At 44.9% G+C, this 5,737-nt stretch overlaps 3 non-coding genes across 3 annotated transcripts; all 3 read left to right on the top strand.

Moving 5' to 3' along the window:
• Positions 1-3,291: 3,291 nt before the first annotated feature.
• TRNAS-AGA (transfer RNA serine (anticodon AGA)) lies at positions 3,292-3,373 on the top strand. Its single transcript has one exon. It is a non-coding gene; the product is annotated as a tRNA-Ser (tRNA).
• Positions 3,374-4,100: 727 nt separating this feature from the next.
• Positions 4,101-4,182, top strand: TRNAS-AGA (transfer RNA serine (anticodon AGA)). The gene has a single exon. It is a non-coding gene; the product is annotated as a tRNA-Ser (tRNA).
• A 471-nt stretch (positions 4,183-4,653) lies between these two features.
• On the top strand, positions 4,654-4,735 carry TRNAF-AAA (transfer RNA phenylalanine (anticodon AAA)). The gene has a single exon. It is a non-coding gene; the product is annotated as a tRNA-Phe (tRNA).
• Positions 4,736-5,737: the final 1,002 nt, after the last annotated feature.

Here is a 5,737-nt window from a genome sequence, read left to right on the forward strand (position 1 = left end):
CGGTAAGTCCGGGGGGGCAGAGGTAAAACGCATCGTGCGGAGGTCCGCACGATGCGCTTAGACAACCTCCCGTGCCGGCACCCCCCCGTGGGAAGTGCTGGCAGGGGAGGCTGTCTGAGCGTATCGGGGAGTAGGATGCAGGTCCCCTGCACCGCTGCGGGGGATCTTTATCCTAACCCCGCTTCCTGCCCGGCGCCCGGGACTGCATGTCCCGGGCGTCGGGCGCTAGACCCCGAATAGACTTAAAGTGGGGGAAAAAAGTTACTACTTGTTATGTCCTGTCTACCCATTGTACAGCTCTACGGAATTTGTTGGTGCTATATAAAACAAAAAAAAATATTAATAATAAGAATTGAACAACACACAGATTTATACACAGGACAAAATCAGATAAGAACATGATTAATTTAGAAACAAAATACCTTACCGTATTAGCGATTAGAGGTGATTGGCCTCTGCAGTCCTATTTCAGTAACAATGCTCAAGTGTATATACAGTCATGTGAAAAAAGAAAGTACACCATCTTCGAATTCTATGGTTTTACATATCAGGACATAATAACAATCATCTGTTCCTTTGTAGGTCTAAAAATTAGGTAAATACAACCTAAGATGAACAACAACACATGACATATTACACCCTGCCATGATTTATTCCACAAAAAACTTCATACATTCACTTCCATGGGAATTAAGATGCTAAGTAGCAGACAGGTTCTGCTAATCAATGTCTTGATTAATTGATCACCAGCAAGTGTTACCACATCTATAAAATCCAAAGTTGTAGCGGTTTGCTGGTCTGGGGCATTTAGGTGTGTGTGTCAACACAATGCCAAGGAGGAAAGACATGATCTTAGAGAAGCAACTGGGAAGGGTTATAATGGCATTCCAAACCATTTAAGGTCCATCATTCTACAGTGAGAAAGATGTTTCAAAAGTGGAAAACATTCAAGATAGTTGCCAATCTTCCCAGGAGTGGATGTTCCAGCATATTCACCCCAAGGTCAGACTGTGCAATGCTCAGAGAAATTGCAAAAAACATCTCAGACTCTACAGGTGTCAGCATGTTAAATGTTAAAGTTCATGACAGTACAACTGGAAAAAGACTGAACAAGTATGGTTTGTTTGGAAGGGTTGCCAAGAGAAAGCCTCTTCTCAAACCACAAAACATGTTTGGAAACAAGACATGTTTGGAAACAATCCACAGTGCCACGTTTGGCCAAAACCAAACACAGCCTATCAGCACAAACACCTCATAACAACTGTCAAGCACGGTGGTGGAGGGCTGATGATTTGAGCTTGCTTTGCAGCCACAGAACCTGGGAACCTTGCAGTCATTAAGTCGATGATGAACTCTTCTGTATACTAAAGTATTCTAGAGTCAAATGTAAGGCCATCTTTCTGACAGCTAAAGCTTGGCCGAAATTGGGTAATGCAACAAGACAACGATTCCAAGCGCGGCAGCCAAAATGGGACAACATTCTTCTACAACAATGTAAGAGACTGATATAGTGATGCAGAAAACAATTACTTCAAGTTATTGCTGCTAAAAGTGGTCCTACAAGCTATTGAAACATAAAGTGTACTTAGTTTTTCACACGTGGCTTCTCCATTTTGGTTTAATTTTTGTTGAATAATTCATGACATGGTGTAATATGATATCATGATGTCATGTGTTGTTCACTCAAAGTTGTATTTAGCTATTTTTTAGACCTGCTAAGGAACAGATGATTATTATTATGTACTTTTTCTCATACAACTGTATATGTACGACTGTACCTTTTGTCCCAGGATCACATGCGCATGGGGCTTTCAAATCAAAGGCTGTGCCCAGTGTTCCCTCTAAGCTGTGCGCTTGTGTGCGCACACATAACTTTTAGAGAGAGCGCACACGTCCTAAAATTGTGCGCACAGTACCTAACGGGGAGCTAGGGGGGGGGCGGCAGTCCGTCCGAGGTGCCGCTCATCAGGGGGGGGTGTCACCACGCTGGCACTCCTCCAGAGACAGACAGTAATGTCCGCCACTGGAGGAGCAAGCTCGGTTGGGGAGATCAAGGATCTCCCTCCAACCGGCTTAAAATCAATCAAGGGAGCGGAAGGTCTGTTAATGCAGACCTCCGATCCTGCTCCCTTGCCATGCGCACGGCAACTGACGCTGTGCGTCGGGATTTGATGTCATATCCCGGCGTACAGCACTGAAGCCAGGCCCACCACCTTCCACACTGCACTGGGACAGGACACAGAAGAAGAAGAGTCAAGAGGAAGAACGAAGAGGAGGAGGAAAAGTAACTAACAGAGGAATGGTAGGAAAACATTAAGTGAGAGTGGATTAGTAAGTGTGTGAGAGGGATGGGTGTTATGCTGTAGTTTATGCTGAATGTTTGTGAATGATTGTGTGTGTGTGATAGCATGGATGTGTAAGTGGGGGGGGATAGCATGGCATAGGGAGGCTGTAATCACATTCATATGATGCCCAGGTTCCAGCATATACTGGCTGCCTGGGCATGATAGGAGTGTGATTGCTGTTAGCAATTATATATATATATATATATATATATATATATATATTATAATATTGTTGTTTTTTGTCCAATTTTGTGTGTTATTTTTAATAAAGTGTTTTTTGTTTTTTTTCATTTTCAGTTTCGGTCAAGTGAATGCTGAATTTTCGGTTTCGGTCCAGAATTTTAATTTCGGTGCATCCCTATATACTAAGCCAGACACTGAAGCGGTAGGCCTACACCACATCAACGTATGGCTTAGTATATATTGATAGGGGTTATGCTACATTATTGGCAATGTCTGGCTCAATGTATAGTGATAGGTGTTGTGTTGTGCCTCGGTATATAGTGATAGGTGTTATGCTGTACCACTGTCAGTGCGTGCCTCAGTATATAGTGATAGGTGTTATGTTGCCCCACTGTCAATGTTTGCCTCAGTATATATTGATAGCAGTTATGCTGTACCACCGTCAATGAGTGCCTCAGTAGATAATAACAGTTATGCTGCACCACTGTCAATATTTGCCTCATTATATAATGATAGCAGTTATGCTGCAACACCGTCAATGTCTGCCTCAGTATATAGTGCTAGGTGTTATGCTGTACCCCAGTCAATGTATGCCTCAGTATATAGTGATAGGTGTTATGCTGTACCCCTGTCAATGGTTGCCTAAAGACAGAAGCTATGAGGTTTTTCCCAATAAAAAAATTGTATATATATAGATCCTTTATGCAGTGATATAGATCACTTTTGCAGATCCTTTATGCAGTGATATAAAGTACTTTGCAAAGTAGTCGTGGCCGAGTGGTTAAGGCGATGGACTAGAAATCCATTGGGGTCTCCCCGCGCAGCTTCGAATCCTGCCGACTACGTTCTGTTTTATATTAGCTGGAAATACAATCCTATTGAAAAAAACCTATTGAACAAAGCACTTGAGGCAGGAAGGTTGAATCTATTCTCTTTAGATTTTTCATTACATAAGTTATGGTGGGTAAAGGTGATGGAAAACCCTTCCACTTCAATTGGATATAGAGGCAAAGGTGATAATTGTTACCTTATTTGCATGTGCCTACCCAGAATTCCTTGTGGTTGTGGAAGCACTATGAGATTTTTCTGAGGGAAAACAAACTTTCTGGCGTGTCTGTAGATGAGTGTTTAATAATACTTCTACTACCCCTTTAGATCTTCCAAACATCCCCTTGTTATATTAGCTAGAAATAAAATCCCTGAAACGCCGCTTGAGACAGCTGGTGAATAGGGAAAGGTGTACATTGTTACATCATCAACATCTTGTGTCGTAAGGTAGTCGTGGCACAGTGGTTAAGGCGATGTACTCGAAATCCATTGGGAATAGGAATAGGGAAAGGTGTGCATTGGTGCATCATCAGCATCCATCATTGAAAGTAGTTGTGGCCTAGTGGCTAAGGCGATGGACAAGGAATCCAATGGGGTCTCCCCGCGTAGGTTCGAATCATGCCGACTGCGATGCGTTTTATATTAAATACAATCCCAGAAACCCTGCTCCAGACAGCTGGTGAATAGAGAAAGGTGTACATTGGTGCATCATCAAGAGCCATCATCAAGAGCCATCATCGAAAAGTAATCGTGGCCGAGCGGTTAAGGCGATGGACTAGAAATCCATTGGGGTCTCCCCGCGCAGGTTCGAGTCCTGCCGACTACGTTGTATTTTATATTAGCTGGAAATAGCTGCTCGAGACAGCTAGTGAATAGGGAAAGGTGTACATTGGTGCATCATCAACACACGTCACCGAAAAGTAGTCGTGGCCGAGCGGTTAAGGCGATGGACTAGAAATCCATTGAAGTCTCCCCGCGCAGGTTCGAATCCTGCCGACTGCGATGCGTTTTATATTAGCTGGAAATACAATCCCAGAAACCCTGCTCCAGACAGCTGGTGAATAGAGAAAGGTGTACATTGGTGCATCATCAGCACCCATCATCGAAAGTAGTCGTGGCCGAGTGGTTAAGGCGATGGACTAGAAATCCATTGGGGTCTCCCCGCGCAGGTTCGAATCCTGCCAACTAGGTTCTATTTTATATTAGCTGGAAATAGCTGCTCGAGACAGCTAGTGAACAGGGAAAGGTGTACATTGGCGCATCATCAACACGCATCATCAACACGCATCACCGAAAAGTAGTCGTGGCCGAGCGGTTAAGGCGATGGACTAAAAATCCATTGGGGTCTCCCCGCCCAGGTTCGGATCCTGCCGACTACGTTGTATTTTATATTAGCTAGAAATACAATCCCAGAAACCCTGCTCGAGACAGCTGGTGAATAGGGAAAGGTGTACATTGGTGAATCATCAACACCCATCATCGAAAAGTAGTCGTGGCCGAGCGGTTAAGTCGATGGACTAGAAAACCATTGAGGTCTCCCCGCGGAAGTTCGAATCCTGCCGACTATGATGTTTCACTGTAAAGTAGTCGTGGCTATAAGTTTTATATTAGCTGGAAATACAATCCCAGAAACCCTGCTCTAGACAGCTGGTGAATAGGGAAAGGTATGCATTGGTGCATCATCAACACCCGTTATTGTAAAGTAATCGTGGCCGAGTGATTAAGGTGATGGACTAGATCTCCATTGGGGTCTCCCCGTGCAGGTTCGAATCCTGCCGACTACGATGTGTTTTATATTAGCTGGAAATACAATCCCAGAAACCCTGCTTGAGACATCTGGTGAATAGTGAAAGGTGTACATTGGTGCATCCTCAACATCCATCATCGAAAAGTGGTCGTGGCCAAGTGGTTAAGGCGATGGCCTAGAAATACGTTGGGGTCTCCTCGCGCAGTTTCGAATCCTGCCGACCGGTGTTCCCTCTAAGCTGTGCGCGCGCGCGTGACCTTAAATTGTGAGCACAGTACCTAACGGGGAGCTGGGGGGGGGGACGGCAGTCCGTCCGAGGTGCCGCTCATCAGGGAGGTGTCACCACGCTGGCACTCCTCCAGAGACAGATAGTAATGTCCGTCGCTGGAGGAGCAAGCGCGGTTGGGGAGATCAAGGCTCTCCCTACAACCGGCTTAAAATCAATCAAGGGAGCGGGAGGTCTGTTAATGCAGACCTCCGATCCTGCTCCCTTGCCATGCGCACGGCAACTGCAACGGCAACATTATTGGCAATGTCTGGCTCAATGTATAGTGATAGGTGTTGTGCTGTGCCTCAGTTATGCTGCCTCAGTATATAATGATAGCAGCTATGCTGTACCACCGTCAATGAGTGC

Source organism: Spea bombifrons, chromosome 3 (assembly GCF_027358695.1).
Source record: "Spea bombifrons isolate aSpeBom1 chromosome 3, aSpeBom1.2.pri, whole genome shotgun sequence".
NCBI classification, from domain to species: domain Eukaryota; kingdom Metazoa; phylum Chordata; class Amphibia; order Anura; family Pelobatidae; genus Spea; species Spea bombifrons.